The sequence below is a fragment of the Somniosus microcephalus genome, unplaced genomic scaffold, assembly GCF_052327205.1.
Source record: "Somniosus microcephalus isolate GS21.2 unplaced genomic scaffold, FLI_Smic_1.0 unresolved_chr4, whole genome shotgun sequence".
In the NCBI taxonomy this organism is placed as follows: domain Eukaryota; kingdom Metazoa; phylum Chordata; class Chondrichthyes; order Squaliformes; family Somniosidae; genus Somniosus; species Somniosus microcephalus.
In genome coordinates this window covers 45,870,436-45,890,168 of record NW_028225182.1, presented here as the reverse complement: position 1 = coordinate 45,890,168, position 19,733 = coordinate 45,870,436, and the positions used below count along the sequence as shown (strand labels likewise).

Genomic DNA, 19,733 nt, shown 5'->3' with positions numbered 1-19,733 from the left:
CTTCTAAACTCTAGCGAATATAAGCCTAATCATCTCAATCTGTCTTCATACGTCATTCCTGCCATCCCATGTATCAGTCTGGAGAATCTTCGCTGCACTCCCTCCATGGCAAGAACATCCTTCCTCAGATAAGGTGACCAAAGCTGCACACAATACTCAAGGTATGGTCTCACTAAGGCCTTGTACAACTGCAGCAAGACATCCTTGCTCCTGTACTCGAAACCTCTCACTGAAAAGGCCAACATTTGCCTTCTTAACCACCTGCTGCACCTGCAGGCTTACCTTCAGCGATTGGTGCACACGGACACCCAGGTCTCATTGCAGTTCCCCTTTTCCCAATCTATTGACATTCTGATAATAAGCTGTCTTCCTGTTTTTGCCACCAAAGTTGATAACCTCACATTTATCCACATTATACTGCATCTGCCATGCTTCTGCTAAATCACCTAACCTGTCCATATCATACTGGAGGTTCTCTGCATCCTCCTCACAGCACACATGCCAACCCAGCTTTGTGTCGTCTGCAAACTTGGAGTTATTACATCTAGTTCAACCTTCTAGATCATTAATATATATTGTGAGTAGCTGGGGTCCTAGCACGTATCCTTGCCCTACCCCACTAGTAACTGCCTGCCACTTGGATAAAGGCCCGTTTAGACATACTCTTTGCTTCCTATCTGCCAACCAGTTCTCTATCCAAGTCAGTATCTTACACCCGATCCCATGTGCTTTAACTTTGCACGCCAATCTATTATGTGGGACCTTATCGAAAGCCTTCTGAAATTCCAAATACACCACATCCACTGGTTCTCCCTTATCTATTCTACCAGTTACATCCTCAAAATTTTTTAACCTTTCCATCTGACCTGGTACTGAAAGTGGAGACGGTTCCACAGTGTAGCAGTTATCACGTTTGCGGAATCATTTTGTTGGAACTTGCTCCTTCTGCTTGTCCATGGGCGAGATTGCTCTCCTGTGTGAGGAAATAACAACTAAGAACAAAAGAATTAGGAGCTGGAATAGCCCATATATTGTATAAAATGAGATATGGGTAACAGTTAACAGTTAACATGCAAAGCACAAAACCTGCTGACAAGGGTGGTGCTGTTGCTGTTTGGCGAACTGACCTCTACCTAGCGGAAGCTGTACGCCAACTCTCCAACACCTCCTCCTAACTCCGCCTGGACCATGACCCCACTACCGAATATCAAGTCACCATTTGCAAGACTGTCACTGACCTCGTATGAGAAGAGATTGAGTAAACTAGGCCTGCAATCTCTTGAATTCGGAAGAATGAGAGGGGATCTCATTAAGCATGCAAAATTATTACAGGGTTTGATCGGTTGGATGCTGGGAGAATGTTTCCCTTGGCTGGGGAGTCTAGAACCAGGGGCCACAGCTTCAGGATAAAGGTTAGGCCATTCAGGACTGAGAGGAGAAGAAATTTCTTCACACAGAGGGTGGTGAATCTTTTGAATTCTCTACCCCAGAGGGCTGTGGAGGCTCAGTCATTGGGTATGTTCAAAACAGAAGTCGGTAGATTTCTGACTGGTAAAGGCATCAAGGGATATGGCGATAGGGCCGGTGAATGGGATTGAGGCAGGAGATCAGCCATGATCTCATAGAATCCCCTACACTTGCTTAAAAATCTGTCCCATTACCTCTTTTTACCAGTTCTGACGAAAGGTTATCGACCTGAAACGTTAACTATGTTTCTGTCTTCGCAGAAGCTGCCTGACCTGCTGAGTATCTCCAGCATTTTCTGTTTCAATTCAGATTTCCAGCATCTGCAGTATTTTCTCAGTTCTCATTTCTTTCATTGTGCAAAACAAGGTTATCGCTCAATTAATGACGCTTTGAAAGCAACATAAAAGTTTAACCAAATAAATACCGCCCAACGTGGGGCTCGAACCCACGACGCTGAAATTATGAGTCTCATGCTCTACCGACTGAGCTAGCCGGGCCTGTTAAAGCTGCATTTCATTGTCGCTGATTGCAGTCAGGTACCTCGTGGCTCCGGCCCGGTCACAACAGTATGTCTGAGCCGCGTTTCTGCAAACTGCGAAACAAGTTCTCCAGAAGCCCAAGGCATATGAGGAACTCAAGCAGCAAAATCCCTTTCATTAACCACAGGGGTTCAGGCAATTTTCTGATCGCAAAGCGCTTTAGTCTTTGTCAATATCTCTTGTCTATTTCCCGGAGATTTCCGATTCTGTCTTTCTCTCTGGCTCTGTTTATTGCGTCTGTGGCCACCTGCGGGATGATTTTGAAGGAATACCTGTGTTTGCGTCTGCTTGTTACGTTAAATAAATGAGGGCATCAGGCGCTTCTGTGCATGACAATGAGGAATCAGGAGAAGGCAGGAGGAATGAAACAGTGTTTGTGGAACGTGTGCATATAAAAAAAGCGCGAGTTAAGCAGAGGTTTCTGTCGTGTAGCGGTTATCACGTTTGCCTCACACGCGAAAAGTCCCCGGGTCGAGCCGAAGCAGATACTTTATTTTTCTGTGAAATAAATTTAACAGGTTTCTTGTGTCAGAAGCAACGAACAATTTAAAGCAGACTCCTAAAATACACGGTGCGTAAATTCTTATAGGGTATAAATCTTCGTCAATGAATAAACTTTCACAAATTATTAAAGTTAAATTACTCAACTTTCGACTGTCCCTTACTGTGAGCATTTCTTTCATTCTGCAAAACAACGCTTTCGGTTAATGAATGTTGATTAAAACAATTAAACCACTAAACTACAAGAACACACATTAAAGAGTTGATCACAATTGCTGATATTTCTTATCTTTTTTCTGGTGTTTTTTCAGCTCTTGGTCCTTTTCAGCTCCTGACTGCGGATATTCTTCTGATTAAACGTGAACAAACTGAAATATCTCGCAGCCCCGGCCTCGGTTAGTACCAACAGATCTAAGCCGCATTTGAGGCCTGAAAACAAACCCATTAATTATTCGCTTTTCCCCAGTTCCAGAGCTCAGAATTGTTACTGCCCATCCCTTGAGCTGCAAGATACCAGGGATCCGGGACAAACCTCCCCATACACCGAGCACAAGCTCAGGAAAACCCCGGGGGAGATGATATCCCGGTCACTGAGCCTTCAACAGCATTGAACAAGCACCCGGACGGAAACGTTCTTCATGTGGAAGTGATGAGATGCAAAACTTAACTCAACAAGTCAGGATGGCCGAGCGGTCTAAGGCGCTGCGTTCAGGTCGCAGTCTCCTCTGGAGGCGTGGGTTCGAATCCCACTTCTGACAGTCTTTTCTTTTAGTTACCACGCGGAACTCATTTATTTTCACACCACTGTCAAGCACTTTGGGACATCCCTTAAAAGTGGGATTCAGCAGTTCACCTGCTCCATTCACATAGAAACATAGAAGATAGGAGCAGGAGTAGGCCATTCGGCCACTCGAGCCTGCTCCGCAATTTAATGAGATCATGGCTGATCATCCACATTCAGTACCCTGTCCCTGCTTTCTCCCCATATACCTTTATCTCTTTAGCCTTAAGAAATATATCTAACTCCTTCTTGAATATATTTAATGAATTGGCCTCAACTGCCTTCTGTGGTACAGAATTCAACAGGTTCACCACTCTCTGGGTGAAGAAATTCCTCCTCATCTCAACCCTATGTGGCTTACCCCTTATCCTTAGACTGTGACTGCTGGTTCTGGATTCCCGCACCATCGGGATCATTCTTCCTGCATCTAGCGTGTCTTGTCCTGTTAGAATTTTGTAAGTTTCAATGAGATCCCCTCTCGTTCTTCTAAACTCTAGCGAATATAAGCCTAATCATCTCAATCTGTCTTCATACGTCATTCCTGCCATCCCATGTATCAGTCTGGAGAATCTTCGCTGCACTCCCTCCATGGCAAGAACATCCTTCCTCAGATAAGGTGACCAAAGCTGCACACAATACTCAAGGTATGGTCTCACTAAGGCCTTGTACAACTGCAGCAAGACATCCTTGCTCCTGTACTCGAAACCTCTCACTGAAAAGGCCAACATTTGCCTTCTTAACCACCTGCTGCACCTGCAGGCTTACCTTCAGCGATTGGTGCACACGGACACCCAGGTCTCATTGCAGTTCCCCTTTTCCCAATCTATTGACATTCTGATAATAAGCTGTCTTCCTGTTTTTGCCACCAAAGTTGATAACCTCACATTTATCCACATTAGACTGCATCTGCCATGCTTCTGCTAAATCACCTAACCTGTCCATATCATACTGGAGGTTCTCTGCATCCTCCTCACAGCACACATGCCAACCCAGCTTTGTGTCGTCTGCAAACTTGGAGTTATTACATCTAGTTCAACCTTCTAGATCATTAATATATATTGTGAGTAGCTGGGGTCCTAGCATGTATCCCTGCCCTACCCCACTAGTAACTGCCTGCCACTTGGATAAAGGCCCGTTTAGACATACTCTTTGCTTCCTGTCTGCCGACCAGTTCTCTATCCAAGTCAGTATCTTACACCCGATCCCATGTGCTTTAACTTTGCACGCCAATCTATTATGTGGGACCTTATCGAAAGCCTTCTGAAAGTCCAAATACACCACATCCACTGGTTCTCCCTTATCTATTCTACCAGTTACATCCTCAAAATTTTTTAACATTTCCATCTGACCTGGTACTGAAAGTGGAGACGGTTCCACAGTGTAGCAGTTATCACGTTTGCGGAAACATTTTGTTGGAACTTGCACCTTCTGCTTGTCCAGGGGCGAGATTGCTCTCCTGTGTGAGGAAATAACAACTAAGAACAAAAGAATTAGGAGCTGGAATAGCCCATATATTGTATAAAATGAGATATGGGTAACAGTTAACAGTTAACATGCAAAGCACAAAACCTGCTGACAAGGGTGGTGCTGTTGCTGTTTGGCGAACCGACCTCTACCTAGCGGAAGCTGTACGCCAACTCTCCAACACCTCATCCTACCTCCGCCTGGACCATGACCCCACTACCGAATATCAAGTCACCATTTGCAAGACTGTCACTGACCTCGTATGAGAAGAGATTGAGTAAACTAGGCCTGCAATCTCTTGAATTCGGAAGAATGAGAGGGGATCTCATTAAGCATGCAAAATTATTACAGGGTTTGATCGGTTGGATGCTGGGAAAATGTTTCCCTTGGCTGGGGAGTCTAGAACCAGGGGCCACAGCCTCAGGATAAAGGTTAGGCCATTCAGGACTGAGAGGAGAAGAAATTTCTTCACACAGAGGGTGGTGAATCTTTGGAATTCTCTACCCCAGAGGGCTGTGGAGGCTCAGTCATTGGGTATGTTCAAAACAGAAGTCGGTAAATTTCTGACTGGTAAGGGCTTCAAGGGATATGGCGATAGGGCCGGTGAATGGAATTGAGGCAGGAGATCAGCCATGATCTCATAGAATCCCCTACACTTGCTTAAAAATCTGTCCCATTACCGCTCTTTACCAGTTCTGACGAAAGGTTATCGACCTGAAACGTTAACTCTGTTTCTCTCTTCGCAGAAGCTGCCTGACCTGCTGAGTATCTCCAGCATTTTCTGTTTCAATTCAGATTTCCAGCATCTGCAGTATTTTCTCAGTTCGCATTTCTTTCATTGTGCAAAACAAGGTTATCGCTCAATTAATGACGCTTTGAAAGCAACATAAAAGTTTAACCAAATAAATACCGCCCAACGTGGGGCTCGAGCCCACGACCCTGAGATTAAGAGTCTCATGCTCTACCGACTGAGCTAGCCGGGCCTGTTAGAGCTGTATTTCATTGTCGCTGATTGCAGTCAGGTACCTGGTGGCTCCGGCCCGGTCACAACAGCATGTCTGAGCCGCGTTTCTGCAAACTGCGAAACAAGTTCTCCAGAAGCCCAAGGCGTATAAGGAACTCAAGCAGCAAAATCCCTTTCATTAACCACAGGGGTTCAGGCAATTTTCTGATCGCAAAGCGCTTTAGTCTTTGTCAATATCTCTTGTCTATTTCCCGGAGATTCCCGATTCTGTCTTTCTCTCTGGCTCTGTTTATTGTGTCTGTGGCCACCTGCGGGTTGATTTTGAAGGAATACCTGTGTTTGTGTCTGCTTGTTACGTTAAACAAATGAGGGCATCAGGCGCTTCTGTGCATGACAATGAGGAACCAGGAGAAGGCAGGAGGAATGAAACAGTGTTTGTGGAACGTGTGCATATAAAAAAAGCGCGGGTTAAGCAGAGGATTCTGTAGTGTAGCGGTTATCACGTTTGCCTCACAGGCGAAAAGTCCCCGGGTCGAGCCCGGGCGGAAACTTTATTTTTCTGTGAAATAAATTTAACAGGTTTCTTGTGTCAGAAGCAACGAACAATTTAAAGCAGACTCCTAAAATACACGGTGCGTAAATTCTTATAGGGTATAAATCTTCGTCAATGAATAAACTTTCACAAATTATTAAAGTTAAATTACTCAACTTTCGACTGTCCCTTACTGTGAGCATTTCTTTCATTCTGCAAAACAACGCTTTCGGTTAATGAATGTTGATTAAAACAATTAAACCACTAAACTACCAGAACACACATTAAAGAGTTGATCACAATTGCTGATATTTCTTATCTTTTTTCTGGTGTTTTTTCAGCTCTTGGTCCTTTTCAGCTCCTGACTGCGGATATTCTTCTGATTAAACGTGAACAAACTGAAATATCTCGCAGCCCCGGCCTCGGTTAGTACCAACAGATCTAAGCTGCATTTCAGGCCTGAAAACAAACCCATTAATTATTCGCTTTTCTCCAGCTCCAGAGCTCAGATTGTTACTGCCCATCCCTGGAGCTGCAAGATACCAGGGATGCGGGACAAACCTCCCCATACACCGAGCACAAGCTCAGGAAAACCCCGGGGGAGATGATATCCCGGTCACTGAGCCTTCAACAGCATTGAACAAGCACCCGGACGGAAACGTTCTTCATGTGGAAGTGATGAGATGCAAAAATTAACTTAAAAAGTCAGGATGGCCGAGCGGTCTAAGGCGCTGCGTTCAGGTCGCAGTCTCCTCTGGAGGCGTGGGTTCGAATCCCACTTCTGACAGTCTTTACTTTTAATTACCACGCGGAACTCATTTATTTTCACACCACTGTCAAGCACTTTGGGACATCCCTTAAAAGTGGGATTCAGCAGTTCACCTGCTCCATTCACATAGAAACATAGAATAAAGGAGCAGGAGTAGGCCATTCGGCCACTCGAGCCTGCTCCGCAATTTAATGAGATCATGGCTGATCATCCACATTCAGTACCCTGTCCCTGCTTTCTCCCCATATCCCTTTATCTCTTTAACCTTAAGAAATATATCTAACTCCTTCTTGAATATATTTAATGAATTGGCCTCAACTGCCTTCTGTGGTACAGAATTCAACAGGTTCACCACTCTCTTGGTGAAGAAATTCCTCCTCATCTCAACCCTATGTGGCTTACCCCTTATCCTTAGACTGTGACTGCTGGTTCTGGATTCCCGCACCATCGGGATCATTCTTCCTGCATCTAGCGTGTCTTGTCCTGTTAGAATTTTGTAAGTTTCAATGAGATCCCCTCTCGTTCTTCTAAACTCTAGCGAATATAAGCCTAATCATCTCAATCTGTCTTCATACGTCATTCCTGCCATCCCATGTATCAGTCTGGAGAATCTTCGCTGCACTCCCTCCATGGCAAGAACATCCTTCCTCAGATAAGGTGACCAAAGCTGCACACAATACTCAAGGTATGGTCTCACTAAGGCCTTGTACAACTGCAGCAAGACATCCTTGCTCCTGTACTCGAAACCTCTCACTGAAAAGGCCAACATTTGCCTTCTTAACCACCTGCTGCACCTGCAGGCTTACCTTCAGCGATTGGTGCACACGGACACCCAGGTCTCATTGCAGTTCCCCTTTTCCCAATCTATTGACATTCTGATAATAAGCTGTCTTCCTGTTTTTGCCACCAAAGTTGATAACCTCACATTTATCCACATTATGCTGCATCTGCCATGCTTCTGCTAAATCACCTAACCTGTCCATATCATACTGGAGGTTCTCTGCATCCTCCTCACAGCACACATGCCAACCCAGCTTTGTGTCGTCTGCAAACTTGGAGTTATTACATCTAGTTCAACCTTCTAGATCATTAATATATATTGTGAGTAGCTGGGGTCCTAGCACGTATCCCTGCCCTACCCCACTAGTAACTGCCTGCCACTTGGATAAAGGCCCGTTTAGACATACTCTTTGCTTCCTGTCTGCCAACCAGTTCTCTGTCCAAGTCAGTATCTTACACCCGATCCCATGTGCTTTAACTTTGCACGCCAATCTATTATGTGGGACCTTATCGAAAGCCTTCTGAAAGTCCAAATACACCACATCCACTGGTTCTCCCTTATCTATTCTACCAGTTACATCCTCAAAAATTTTTAACATTTCCATCTGACCTGGTACTGAAAGTGGAGACGGTTCCACAGTGTAGCAGTTATCACGTTTGCGGAATCATTTTGTTGGAACTTGCACCTTCTGCTTGTCCAGGGGCGAGATTGCTCTCCTGTGTGAGGAAATAACAACTAAGAACAAAAGAATTAGGAGCTGGAATAGCCCATATATTGTATAAAATGAGATATGGGTAACAGTTAACAGTTAACATGCAAAGCACAAAACCTGCTGACAAGGGTGGTGCTGTTGCTGTTTGGCGAACCGACCTCTACCTAGCGGAAGCTGTACGCCAACTCTCCAACACCTCATCCTACCTCCGCCTGGACCATGACCCCACTACCGAATATCAAGTCACCATTTGCAAGACTGTCACTGACCTCGTATGAGAAGAGATTGAGTAAACTAGGCCTGCAATCTCTTGAATTCGGAAGAATGAGAGGGGATCTCATTAAGCATGCAAAATTATTACAGGGTTTGATCGGTTGGATGCTGGGAAAATGTTTCCCTTGGCTGGGGAGTCTAGAACCAGGGGCCACAGCCTCAGGATAAAGGTTAGGCCATTCAGGACTGAGAGGAGAAGAAATTTCTTCACACAGAGGGTGGTGAATCTTTGGAATTCTCTACCCCAGAGGGCTGTGGAGGCTCAGTCATTGGGTATGTTCAAAACAGAAGTCGGTAAATTTCTGACTGGTAAGGGCTTCAAGGGATATGGCGATAGGGCCGGTGAATGGAATTGAGGCAGGAGATCAGCCATGATCTCATAGAATCCCCTACACTTGCTTAAAAATCTGTCCCATTACCTCTCTTTACCAGTTCTGACGAAAGGTTATCGACCTGAAACGTTAACTCTGTTTCTCTCTTCGCAGAAGCTGCCTGACCTGCTGAGTATCTCCAGCATTTTCTGTTTCAATTCAGATTTCCAGCATCTGCAGTATTTTCTCAGTTCGCATTTCTTTCATTGTGCAAAACAAGGTTATCGCTCAATTAATGACGCTTTGAAAGCAACATAAAAGTTTAACCAAATAAATACCGCCCAACGTGGGGCTCGAGCCCACGACCCTGAGATTAAGAGTCTCATGCTCAACCGACTGAGCGAGCCGGGCCTGTTAGAGCTGTATTTCATTGTCGCTGATTGCAGTCAGGTACCTGGTGGCTCCGGCCCGGTCACAACAGCATGTCTGAGCCGCGTTTCTGCAAACTGCGAAACAAGTTCTCCAGAAGCCCAAGGCGTATAAGGAACTCAAGCAGCAAAATCCCTTTCATTAACCACAGGGGTTCAGGCAATTTTCTGATCGCAAAGCGCTTTAGTCTTTGTCAATATCTCTTGTCTATTTCCCGGAGATTCCCGATTCTGTCTTTCTCTCTGGCTCTGTTTATTGTGTCTGTGGCCACCTGCGGGTTGATTTTGAAGGAATACCTGTGTTTGTGTCTGCTTGTTACGTTAAACAAATGAGGGCATCAGGCGCTTCTGTGCATGACAATGAGGAACCAGGAGAAGGCAGGAGGAATGAAACAGTGTTTGTGGAACGTGTGCATATAAAAAAAGCGCGGGTTAAGCAGAGGTTTCTGTAGTGTAGCGGTTATCACGTTTGCCTCACAGGCGAAAAGTCCCCGGGTCGAGCCCGGGCGGAAACTTTATTTTTCTGTGAAATAAATTTAACAGGTTTCTTGTGTCAGAAGCAACGAACAATTTAAAGCAGACTCCTAAAATACACGGTGCGTAAATTCTTATAGGGTATAAATCTTCGTCAATGAATAAACTTTCACAAATTATTAAAGTTAAATTACTCAACTTTCGACTGTCCCTTACTGTGAGCATTTCTTTCATTCTGCAAAACAACGCTTTCGGTTAATGAATGTTGATTAAAACAATTAAACCACTAAACTACCAGAACACACATTAAAGAGTTGATCACAATTGCTGATATTTCTTATCTTTTTTCTGGTGTTTTTTCAGCTCTTGGTCCTTTTCAGCTCCTGACTGCGGATATTCTTCTGATTAAACGTGAACAAACTGAAATATCTCGCAGCCCCGGCCTCGGTTAGTACCAACAGATCTAAGCTGCATTTCAGGCCTGAAAACAAACCCATTAATTATTCGCTTTTCTCCAGCTCCAGAGCTCAGATTGATACTGCCCATCCCTGGAGCTGCAAGATACCAGGGATGCGGGACAAACCTCCCCATACACCGAGCACAAGCTCAGGAAAACCCCGGGGGAGATGATATCCCGGTCACTGAGCCTTCAACAGCATTGAACAAGCACCCGGACGGAAACGTTCTTCATGTGGAAGTGATGAGATGCAAAAATTAACTCAACAAGTCAGGATGGCCGAGCGGTCTAAGGCGCTGCGTTCAGGTCGCAGTCTCCTCTGGAGGCGTGGGTTCGAATCCCACTTCTGACAGTCTTTACTTTTAATTACCACGCGGAACTCATTTATTTTCACACCACTGTCAAGCACTTTGGGACATCCCTTAAAAGTGGGATTCAGCAGTTCACCTGCTCCATTCACATAGAAACATAGAATAAAGGAGCAGGAGTAGGCCATTCGGCCACTCGAGCCTGCTCCGCAATTTAATGAGATCATGGCTGATCATCCACATTCAGTACCCTGTCCCTGCTTTCTCCCCATATCCCTTTATCTCTTTAGCCTTAAGAAATATATCTAACTCCTTCTTGAATATATTTAATGAATTGGCCTCAACTGCCTTCTGTGGTACAGAATTCAACAGGTTCACCACTCTCTTGGTGAAGAAATTCCTCCTCATCTCAACCCTATGTGGCTTACCCCTTATCCTTAGACTGTGACTGCTGGTTCTGGATTCCCGCACCATCGGGATCATTCTTCCTGCATCTAGCGTGTCTTGTCCTGTTAGAATTTTGTAAGTTTCAATGAGATCCCCTCTCGTTCTTCTAAACTCTAGCGAATATAAGCCTAATCATCTCAATCTGTCTTCAACGTCATTCCTGCCATCCCATGTATCAGTCTGGAGAATCTTCGCTGCACTCCCTCCATGGCAAGAACATCCTTCCTCAGATAAGGTGACCAAAGCTGCACACAATACTCAAGGTATGGTCTCACTAAGGCCTTGTACAACTGCAGCAAGACATCCTTGCTCCTGTACTCGAAACCTCTCACTGAAAAGGCCAACATTTGCCTTCTTAACCACCTGCTGCACCTGCAGGCTTACCTTCAGCGATTGGTGCACACGGACACCCAGGTCTCATTGCAGTTCCCCTTTTCCCAATCTATTGACATTCTGATAATAAGCTGTCTTCCTGTTTTTGCCACCAAAGTTGATAACCTCACATTTATCCACATTATGCTGCATCTGCCATGCTTCTGCTAAATCACCTAACCTGTCCATATCATACTGGAGGTTCTCTGCATCCTCCTCACAGCACACATGCCAACCCAGCTTTGTGTCGTCTGCAAACTTGGAGTTATTACATCTAGTTCAACCTTCTAGATCATTAATATATATTGTGAGTAGCTGGGGTCCTAGCACGTATCCCTGCCCTACCCCACTAGTAACTGCCTGCCACTTGGATAAAGGCCCGTTTAGACATACTCTTTGCTTCCTGTCTGCCAACCAGTTCTCTGTCCAAGTCAGTATCTTACACCCGATCCCATGTGCTTTAACTTTGCACGCCAATCTATTATGTGGGACCTTATCGAAAGCCTTCTGAAAGTCCAAATACACCACATCCACTGGTTCTCCCTTATCTATTCTACCAGTTACATCCTCAAAAATTTTATACATTTCCATCTGACCTGGTACTGAAAGTGGAGACGGTTCCACAGTGTAGCAGTTATCACGTTTGCGGAATCATTTTGTTGGAACTTGCTCCTTCTGCTTGTCCAGGGGCGAGATTGCTCTCCTGTGTGAAGAAATAACAACTAAGAACAAAAGAATTAGGAGCTGGAATAGCCCATATATTGTGTAAAATGAGATATGGGTAACAGTTAACAGTTAACATGCAAAGCACAAAACCTGCTGACAAGGGTGGTGCTGTTGCTGTTTGGCGAACCGACCTCTACCTAGCGGAAGCTGTACGCCAACTCTCCAACACCTCATCCTACCTCCGCCTGGACCATGACCCCACTACCGAATATCAAGTCACCATTTGCAAGACTGTCACTGACCTCGTATGAGAATGGATTGAGTAAACTAGGCCTGCAATCTCTTGAATTCGGAAGAATGAGAGGGGATCTCATTAAGCATGCAAAATTATTACAGGGTTTGATCGGTTGGATGCTGGGAAAATGTTTCCCTTGGCTGGGGAGTCTAGAACCAGGGGCCACAGCCTCAGGATAAAGGTTAGGCCATTCAGGACTGAGAGGAGAAGACATTTCTTCACACAGAGGGTGGTGAATCTTTGGAATTCTCTACCCCAGAGGGCTGTGGAGGCTCAGTCATTGGGTATGTTCAAAACAGAAGTCGGTAGATTTCTGACTGGTAAGGGCTTCAAGGGATATGGCGATAGGGCCGGTGAATGGAATTGAGGCAGGAGATCAGCCATGATCTCATAGAATCCCCTACACTTGCTTAAAAATCTGTCCCATTACCTCTTTTTACCAGTTCTGACGAAAGGTTATCGACCTGAAACGTTAACTCTGTTTCTCTCTTCGCAGAAGCTGCCTGACCTGCTGAGTATCTCCAGCATTTTCTGTTTCAATTCAGATTTCCAGCATCTGCAGTATTTTCTCAGTTCGCATTTCTTTCATTGTGCAAAACAAGGTTATCGCTCAATTAATGACGCTTTGAAAGCAACATAAAAGTTTAACCAAATAAATACCGCCCAACGTGGGGCTCGAGCCCACGACCCTGAGATTAAGAGTCTCATGCTCTACCGACTGAGCTAGCCGGGCCTGTTAGAGGTGTATTTCATTGTCGCTGATTGCAGTCAGGTACCTGGTGGCTCCGGCCCGGTCACAACAGCATGTCTGAGCCGCGTTTCTGCAAACTGCGAAAAAAGTTCTCCAGAAGCCCAAGGCGTATAAGGAACTCAAGCAGCAAAATCCCTTTCATTAACCACAGGGGTTCAGGCAATTTTCTGATCGCAAAGCGCTTTAGTCTTTGTCAATATCTCTTGTCTATTTCCCGGAGATTCCCGATTCTGTCTTTCTCTCTGGCTCTGTTTATTGTGTCTGTGGCCACCTGCGGGTTGATTTTGAAGGAATACCTGTGTTTGTGTCTGCTTGTTACGTTAAACAAATGAGGGCATCAGGCGCTTCTGTGCATGACAATGAGGAATCAGGAGAAGGCAGGAGGAATGAAACAGTGTTTGTGGAACGTGTGCATATAAAAAAAGCGCGGGTTAAGCAGAGGTTTCTGTAGTGTAGCGGTTATCACGTTTGCCTCACACGCGAAAAGTCCCCGGGTCGAGCCCGGGCGGAAACTTTATTTTTCTGTGAAATAAATTTAACAGGTTTCTTGTGTCAGAAGCAACGAACAATTTAAAGCAGACTCCTAAAATACACGGTGCGTAAATTCTTATAGGGTATAAATCTTCGTCAATGAATAAACTTTCACAAATTATTAAAGTTAAATTACTCAACTTTCGACTGTCCCTTACTGTGAGCATTTCTTTCATTCTGCAAAACAACGCTTTCGGTTAATGAATGTTGATTAAAACAATTAAACCACTAAACTACCAGAACACACATTAAAGAGTTGATCACAATTGCTGATATTTCTTATCTTTTTTCTGGTGTTTTTTCAGCTCTTGGTCCTTTTCAGCTCCTGACTGCGGATATTCTTCTGATTAAACGTGAACAAACTGAAATATCTCGCAGCCCCGGCCTCGGTTAGTACCAACAGATCTAAGCCGCATTTCAGGCCTGAAAACAAACCCATTAATTATTCGCTTTTCTCCAGCTCCAGAGCTCAGAATTGTTACTGCCCATCCCTGGAGCTGCAAGATACCAGGGATCCGGGACAAACCTCCCCATACACCGAGCACAAGCTCAGGAAAACCCCGGGGGAGATGATATCCCGGTCACTGAGCCTTCAACAGCATTGAACAAGCACCCGGACGGAAACGTTCTTCATGTGGAAGTGATGAGATGCAAAAATTAACTCAACAAGTCAGGATGGCCGAGCGGTCTAAGGCGCTGCGTTCAGGTCGCAGTCTCCTCTGGAGGCGTGGGTTCGAATCCTACTTCTGACAGTCTTTACTTTTAATTACCACGCGGAACTCATTTATTTTCACACCACTGTCAAGCACTTTGGGACATACCTTAAAAGTGGGATTCAGCAGTTCACCTGCTCCATTCACATAGAAACATAGAAGATAGGAGCAGGAGTAGGCCATTCGGCCACTCGAGCCTGCTCCGCAATTTAATGAGATCATGGCTGATCATCCACATTCAGTACCCTGTCCCTGCTTTCTCCCCATATCCCTTTATCTCTTTAGCCTTAAGAAATATATCTAACTCCTTCTTGAATATATTTAATGAATTGGCCTCAACTGCCTTCTGTGGTACAGAATTCAACAGGTTCACCACTCTCTGGGTGAAGAAATTCCTCCTCATCTCAACCCTATGTGGCTTACCCCTTATCCTTAGACTGTGACTGCTGGTTCTGGATTCCCGCACCATCGGGATCATTCTTCCTGCATCTAGCGTGTCTTGTCCTGTTAGAATTTTGTAAGTTTCAATGAGATCCCCTCTCGTTCTTCTAAACTCTAGCGAATATAAGCCTAATCATCTCAATCTGTCTTCATACGTCATTCCTGCCATCCCATGTATCAGTCTGGAGAATCTTCGCTGCACTCCCTCCATGGCAAGAACATCCTTCCTCAGATAAGGTGACCAAAGCTGCACACAATACTTAAGGTATGGTCTCACTAAGGCCTTGTACAACTGCAGCAAGACATCCTTGCTCCTGTACTCGAAACCTCTCACTGAAAAGGCCAACATTTGCCTTCTTAACCACCTGCTGCACCTGCAGGCTTACCTTCAGCGATTGGTGCACACGGACACCCAGGTCTCATTGCAGTTCCCCTTTTCCCAATCTATTGACATGCTGATAATAAGCTGTCTTCCTGTTTTTGCCACCAAAGTTGATAACCTCACATTTATCCACATTATACTGCATCTGCCATGCTTCTGCTAAATCACCTAACCTGTCCATATCATACTGGAGGTTCTCTGCATCCTCCTCACAGCACACATGCCAACCCAGCTTTGTGTCGTCTGCAAACTTGGAGTTATTACATCTAGTTCAAACTTCTAGATCATTAATATACATTGTGAGTAGCTGGGGTCCTAGCACGTATCCCTGCCCTACCCCACTAGTAACTGCCTGCCACTTGGATAAAGGCCCGTTTAGACATACACTTTGCTTCCTGTCTGCCAACCAGTTCTCTAACCAAGTCAGTATCTTACACCCGATCCCATGTGCTTTAACTTTGCACGCCAATCTATTATGTGGGACCTTATCGAAAGCCTTCTGAAAGTCCAAATACACCACATCCACTGGTTCTCCCTTATCTATTCTACCAGTTACATCCTCAAAAATTTTTAACATTTCCATCTGACATGGTACTGAAAGTGGAGACGGTTCCACAGTGCAGCAGTTATCACGTTTGCGGAATCATTTTGTTGGAACTTGCTCCTTCTGCTTGTCCAGGGGCGAGATTGCTCTCCTGTGTGAGGAAATAACAACTAAGAACAAAAGAATTAGGAGCTGGAATAGCCCATATATTGTGTAAAATGAGATATGGGTAACAGTTAACAGTTAACATGCAAAGCACAAAACCTGCTGACAAGGGTGGTGCTGTTGCTGTTTGGCGAACCGACCTCTACCTAGCGGAAGCTGTACGCCAACTCTCCAACACCTCATCCTACCTCCGCCTGGACCATGACCCCACTACCGAATATCAAGTCACCATTTGCAAGACTGTCACTGACCTCGTATGAGAAGAGATTGAGTAAACTAGGCCTGCAATCTCTTGAATTCGGAAGAATGAGAGGGGATCTCATTAAGCATGCAAAATTATTACAGGGTTTGATCGGTTGGATGCTGGGAAAATGTTTCCCTTGGCTGGGGCGTCTAGAACCAGGGGCCACAGCCTCAGGATAAAGGTTAGGCCATTCAGGACTGAGAGGAGAAGAAATTTCTTCACACAGAGGGTGGTGAATCTTTGGAATTCTCTACCCCAGAGGGCTGTGGAGGCTCAGTCATTGGGTATGTTCAAAACAGAAGTCGGTAGATTTCTGACTGGTAAGGGCTTCAAGGGATATGGCGATAGGGCCGGTGAATGGAATTGAGGCAGGAGATCAGCCATGATCTCATAGAATCCCCTACACTTGCTTAAAAATCTGTCCCATTACCTCTTTTTACCAGTTCTGACGAAAGGTTATCGACCTGAAACGTTAACTCTGTTTCTCTCTTCGCAGAAGCTGCCTGACCTGCTGAGTATCTCCAGCATTTTCTGTTTCAATTCAGATTTCCAGCATCTGCAGTATTTTCTCAGTTCGCATTTCTTTCATTGTGCAAAACAAGGTTATCGCTCAATTAATGACGCTTTGAAAGCAACATAAAAGTTTAACCAAATAAATACCGCCTAACGTGGGGCTCGAACCCACGACCCTGAGATTAAGAGTCTCATGCTCTACCGACTGAGCTAGCCGGGCCTGTTAGAACTGTATTTCATTGTCGCTGATTGCGGTCAGGTACCTGGTGGCTCCGGCCCGGTCACAACAGCATGTCTGAGCCGCGTTTCTGCAAGCTGCGAAACAAGTTCTCCAGAAGCCCAAGGCGTATAAGGAACTCAAGCAGCAAAATCCCTTTCATTAACCACAGGGGTTCAGGCAATTTTCTGATCGCAAAGCGCTTTAGTCTTTGTCAATATCTCTTGTCTATTTCCCGGAGATTCCCGATTCTGTCTTTCTCTCTGGCTCTGTTTATTGTGTCTGTGGCCACCTGCGGGTTGATTTTGAAGGAATACCTGTGTTTGTGTCTGCTTGTTACGTTAAACAAATGAGGGCATCAGGCGCTTCTGTGCATGACAATGAGGAATCAGGAGAAGGCAGGAGGAATGAAACAGTGTTTGTGGAACGTGTGCATATAAAAAAAGCGCGGGTTAAGCAGAGGTTTCTGTAGTGTAGCGGTTATCACGTTTGCCTCACACGCGAAAAGTCCCCGGGTCGAGCCCGGGCGGAAACTTTATTTTTCTGTGAAATAAATTTAACAGGTTTCTTGTGTCAGAAGCAACGAACAATTTAAAGCAGACTCCTAAAATACACGGTGCGTAAATTCTTATAGGGTATAAATCTTCGTCAATGAATAAACTTTCACAAATTATTAAAGTTAAATTACTCAACTTTCGACTGTCCCTTACTGTGAGCATTTCTTTCATTCTGCAAAACAACGCTTTCGGTTAATGAATGTTGATTAAAACAATTAAACCACTAAACTACCAGAACACACATTAAAGAGTTGATCACAATTGCTGATATTTCTTATCTTTTTTCTGGTGTTTTTTCAGCTCTTGGTCCTTTTCAGCTCCTGACTGCGGATATTCTTCTGATTAAACGTGAACAAACTGAAATATCTCGCAGCCCCGGCCTCGGTTAGTACCAACAGATCTAAGCCGCATTTCAGGCCTGAAAACAAACCCATTAATTATTCGCTTTTCTCCAGCTACAGAGCTCAGAATTGTTACTGCCCATCCCTGGAGCTGCAAGATACCAGGGATCCGGGACAAACCTCCCCATACACCGAGCACAAGCTCAGGAAAACCCCGGGGGAGATGATATCCCGGTCACTGAGCCTTCAACAGCATTGAACAAGCACCCGGACGGAAACGTTCTTCATGTGGAAGTGATGAGATGCAAAAATTAACTCAACAAGTCAGGATGGCCGAGCGGTCTAAGGCGCTGCGTTCAGGTCGCAGTCTCCTCTGGAGGCGTGGGTTCGAATCCTACTTCTGACAGTCTTTACTTTTAATTACCACGCGGAACTCATTTATTTTCACACCACTGTCAAGCACTTTGGGACATACCTTAAAAGTGGGATTCAGCAGTTCACCTGCTCCATTCACATAGAAACATAGAAGATAGGAGCAGGAGTAGGCCATTCGGCCACTCGAGCCTGCTCCGCAATTTAATGAGATCATGGCTGATCATCCACATTCAGTACCCTGTCCCTGCTTTCTCCCCATATCCCTTTATCTCTTTAGCCTTAAGAAATATATCGAACTCCTTCTTGAATATATTTAATGAATTGGCCTCAACTGCCTTCTGTGGTACAGAATTCAACAGGTTCACCACTCTCTGGGTGAAGAAATTCCTCCTCATCTCAACCCTATGTGGCTTACCCCTTATCCTTAGACTGTGACTGCTGGTTCTGGATTCCCGCACCATCGGGATCATTCTTCCTGCATCTAGCGTGTCTTGTCCTGTTAGAATTTTGTAAGTTTCAATGAGATCCCCTCTCGTTCTTCTAAACTCTAGCGAATATAAGCCTAATCATCTCAATCTGTCTTCATACGTCATTCCTGCCATCCCATGTATCAGTCTGGAGAATCTTCGCTGCACTCCCTCCATGGCAAGAACATCCTTCCTCAGATAAGGTGACCAAAGCTGCACACAATACTTAAGGTATGGTCTCACTAAGGCCTTGTACAACTGCAGCAAGACATCCTTGCTCCTGTACTCGAAACCTCTCACTGAAAAGGCCAACATTTGCCTTCTTAACCACCTGCTGCACCTGCAGGCTTACCTTCAGCGATTGGTGCACACGGACACCCAGGTCTCATTGCAGTTCCCCTTTTCCCAATCTATTGACATGCTGATAATAAGCTGTCTTCCTGTTTTTGCCACCAAAGTTGATAACCTCACATTTATCCACATTATACTGCATCTGCCATGCTTCTGCTAAATCACCTAACCTGTCCATATCATACTGGAGGTTCTCTGCATCCTCCTCACAGCACACATGCCAACCCTGCTTTGTGTCGTCTGCAAACTTGGAGTTATTACATCTAGTTCAACCTTCTAGATCATTCACATATATTGTGAGTAGCTGGGGTCCTAGCACGTATCCCTGCCCTACCCCACTAGTAACTGCCTGCCACTTGGATAAAGGCCCGTTTAGACATACTCTTTGCTTCCTGTCTGCCAACCAGTTCTCTATCCAAGTCAGTATCTTACACCCGATCCCATGTGCTTCAACTTTGCACGCCAATCTATTATGTGGGACCTTATCGAAAGCCTTCTGAAAGTCCAAATACACCACATCCACTGGTTCTCCCTTATCTATTCTACCAGTTACATCCTCAAAAAATTTTAACATTTCCATCTGACCTGGTACTGAAAGTG

The 19,733-nt window shown here is 45.0% G+C and overlaps 12 non-coding genes across 12 annotated transcripts; 7 read left to right on the top strand and 5 right to left on the bottom strand.

Moving 5' to 3' along the window:
- Window positions 1-1,891: 1,891 nt before the first annotated feature.
- On the bottom strand, window positions 1,892-1,964 carry trnam-cau (transfer RNA methionine (anticodon CAU)). The gene has a single exon. It is a non-coding gene; the product is annotated as a tRNA-Met (tRNA).
- A 1,218-nt stretch (window positions 1,965-3,182) lies between these two features.
- Window positions 3,183-3,265, top strand: trnal-cag (transfer RNA leucine (anticodon CAG)). Its single transcript has one exon. It is a non-coding gene; the product is annotated as a tRNA-Leu (tRNA).
- Window positions 3,266-5,662: 2,397 nt separating this feature from the next.
- trnak-cuu (transfer RNA lysine (anticodon CUU)) lies at window positions 5,663-5,735 on the bottom strand. Its single transcript has one exon. It is a non-coding gene; the product is annotated as a tRNA-Lys (tRNA).
- A 1,217-nt stretch (window positions 5,736-6,952) lies between these two features.
- On the top strand, window positions 6,953-7,035 carry trnal-cag (transfer RNA leucine (anticodon CAG)). The gene has a single exon. It is a non-coding gene; the product is annotated as a tRNA-Leu (tRNA).
- A 2,397-nt stretch (window positions 7,036-9,432) lies between these two features.
- trnak-cuu (transfer RNA lysine (anticodon CUU)) lies at window positions 9,433-9,505 on the bottom strand. The gene has a single exon. It is a non-coding gene; the product is annotated as a tRNA-Lys (tRNA).
- A 1,217-nt stretch (window positions 9,506-10,722) lies between these two features.
- Window positions 10,723-10,805, top strand: trnal-cag (transfer RNA leucine (anticodon CAG)). The gene has a single exon. It is a non-coding gene; the product is annotated as a tRNA-Leu (tRNA).
- A 2,396-nt stretch (window positions 10,806-13,201) lies between these two features.
- On the bottom strand, window positions 13,202-13,274 carry trnak-cuu (transfer RNA lysine (anticodon CUU)). The gene has a single exon. It is a non-coding gene; the product is annotated as a tRNA-Lys (tRNA).
- Window positions 13,275-13,733: 459 nt separating this feature from the next.
- On the top strand, window positions 13,734-13,806 carry trnav-cac (transfer RNA valine (anticodon CAC)). Its single transcript has one exon. It is a non-coding gene; the product is annotated as a tRNA-Val (tRNA).
- A 686-nt stretch (window positions 13,807-14,492) lies between these two features.
- trnal-cag (transfer RNA leucine (anticodon CAG)) lies at window positions 14,493-14,575 on the top strand. The gene has a single exon. It is a non-coding gene; the product is annotated as a tRNA-Leu (tRNA).
- A 2,397-nt stretch (window positions 14,576-16,972) lies between these two features.
- trnak-cuu (transfer RNA lysine (anticodon CUU)) lies at window positions 16,973-17,045 on the bottom strand. The gene has a single exon. It is a non-coding gene; the product is annotated as a tRNA-Lys (tRNA).
- Window positions 17,046-17,504: 459 nt separating this feature from the next.
- trnav-cac (transfer RNA valine (anticodon CAC)) lies at window positions 17,505-17,577 on the top strand. The gene has a single exon. It is a non-coding gene; the product is annotated as a tRNA-Val (tRNA).
- A 686-nt stretch (window positions 17,578-18,263) lies between these two features.
- Window positions 18,264-18,346, top strand: trnal-cag (transfer RNA leucine (anticodon CAG)). The gene has a single exon. It is a non-coding gene; the product is annotated as a tRNA-Leu (tRNA).
- The last annotated feature ends 1,387 nt before the right edge of the window (window positions 18,347-19,733 follow it).